We start from the raw sequence: 1,843 nt of genomic DNA, 5'->3' as shown, positions 1-1,843 counted from the left end.
TCTGTCTCAAAAAAAAAAAAAAAAGAGTTGGAGCGATAGCAGCTGTTCGTTGGGAGGCAGTCCTGTCAAGAGGGCAGTGGTGAGGAGAGTTACCTTAGCAATGGGGCCAGCCCGGGCAACAAGAAGTAGGAGCAGAAGCAGCTGCAGACTAAGACTCTGGAGGGCAAGTTCTAGGTCACCGTGTGGTCCTCAGATGAAAAAAAAAAAAAAAAGATTGATTATGAGACAGTGTTTAAAAAACAGATCATTGGAGAGAACTCGGCTCCTGGATTCAGAGTATATGACAGGAAAGAAAGAGGAGTACCTGGCATTGACCTCTCACACTCCAAACAACGGGCAGAATTTACTAGGATGAAGCCAAGAAAAGTTAAAGACTAATCTCCAAGAACAATAGGTTGCCCTCATAAAGATTGCAGAAAGATGTTCAGGAATTACTCTGCCATGAGAAAACATCTGCAGACTCACGGTCCCAGAGTCTAGTCTGTGTAGAATGTGGCAAATTTTGTTGGGAGCTCAAAATTAAAACACCACCAACTGGTTCCTACTGGAGTTTCCCATTCAGTGCATAAAGGCTGCAGAAAATACTTTTCACTGGACTTCAATTTGCACACACATGTGCAAATCCATACTGGAGACAGGCCCTATGTGTGCCCCTTCTATGGTTGTAATAAGTTTGCTCAAGTAGCTAACCTGAAATCTCACATCTTAACACATGCTAAGGCCAAAAACAAGCAGTGAAAAAAAGAGAAAGGTCCTTCTTGACCACAGGAAGCATCTTCCAGGAGTATGGTTAGGAATAAATCTGCTTCTCCCTTATATATTATTTCTAGGAAGAATTTTAAAAATGAATCCTACATACCTAAGGGACATGTTTTGATAAAGTAGTAAAAATTAAAAAAAAAAAAAAAACTTTAATGACATTGCTAAGATGCTCTATCTTACTCTATAACCTTGTTTCAGAAACACGGTGTTTTTGTTAAGTGTGGTCCCAACAGGAGGACAATTTGTAAACTTCGCATCAAAAGACAATTCTTTATACTACAGTGCTAAAAATAGGACTTCTACCTTCTTACAAATATGAAGCTCAGGTGTTGCTCACAATTTTTTTTTCCCCCAGATAGAGTCTCACTTTGTTACCCTCAGTAGAGTGTCGTGGGATCATAGCTCACAGCAACCTCCACCTCGTGGGCTCAAGTGACGCCTTTGCCACAGCCTCCCGAGTAGCTGGCACTAGAAGCAACCACCACAACACCCGGCTCAGCCTGGCTCAGGCTGGTCTCAAACTCATGAGCTCAGGCGATCCACCTGCCTCGGGCTCACAGAGTATTCCAAGTGTGCATATTGTACATTTTGGGGGGATATGCCTAGTAATGGGTGATTTTTCTGGAGGTGGTTAACTTTGCTTGCAGATTTTCTTTAAAAGAATAGACAGTTACATGCATACTTCAGAATATTTTCCTATAAAAAAAGTTACATGATGGGCTGTGCCTGTGGCTCAAAGGAGTAGGGCGCTGGACCCATATGCCAGAGGTGGCAGGTTCAAACCCAGCCCCAGCCAAAAACTGCAAAAAAAAATTACATGGGTTTTGTTTGCTATCTTAATTTTGGTTGTATTCTTTGATAACACATTTTATATAACTATCATATAGCTGTATTGAATCATGAAGTATCAAGTATTAGATGTGATTTAATTATATAGTATCAAACATTAGATATGATTTAATAGTGCTGATCAATTTAAACCTATTTTGGTTCGGCGCCTGTGGCTCAAGTGGCTAAGGCACCAGCCACATTCACCTAAGGTGGCTGGTTCAAATCCAGCCCAGGCCTGCCAAAACAACAA

General features: G+C 41.3%; 1 protein-coding gene and 1 pseudogene across 1 annotated transcript in view; both read left to right on the top strand.

The window, feature by feature from the left end:
* Positions 1-738, top strand: part of LOC111725775 — a 1,328-nt pseudogene extending 590 nt beyond the window's left edge.
* The window catches only part of ZFP1 (ZFP1 zinc finger protein), a 26,926-nt gene that overhangs the window by 18,968 nt on the left and 6,115 nt on the right, over positions 1-1,843 (top strand). The gene's annotated exons all lie outside the window — the stretch shown is intronic.

The sequence above is a fragment of the Otolemur garnettii genome, unplaced genomic scaffold (genome assembly GCF_000181295.1).
Source record: "Otolemur garnettii isolate 467f Iridium unplaced genomic scaffold, OtoGar3 scaffold00047, whole genome shotgun sequence".
Taxonomy (NCBI): domain Eukaryota; kingdom Metazoa; phylum Chordata; class Mammalia; order Primates; family Galagidae; genus Otolemur; species Otolemur garnettii.
The sequence above is the reverse complement of the archived record's forward strand: the minus strand, read 5'-3'. Positions and strand labels throughout refer to the sequence as shown.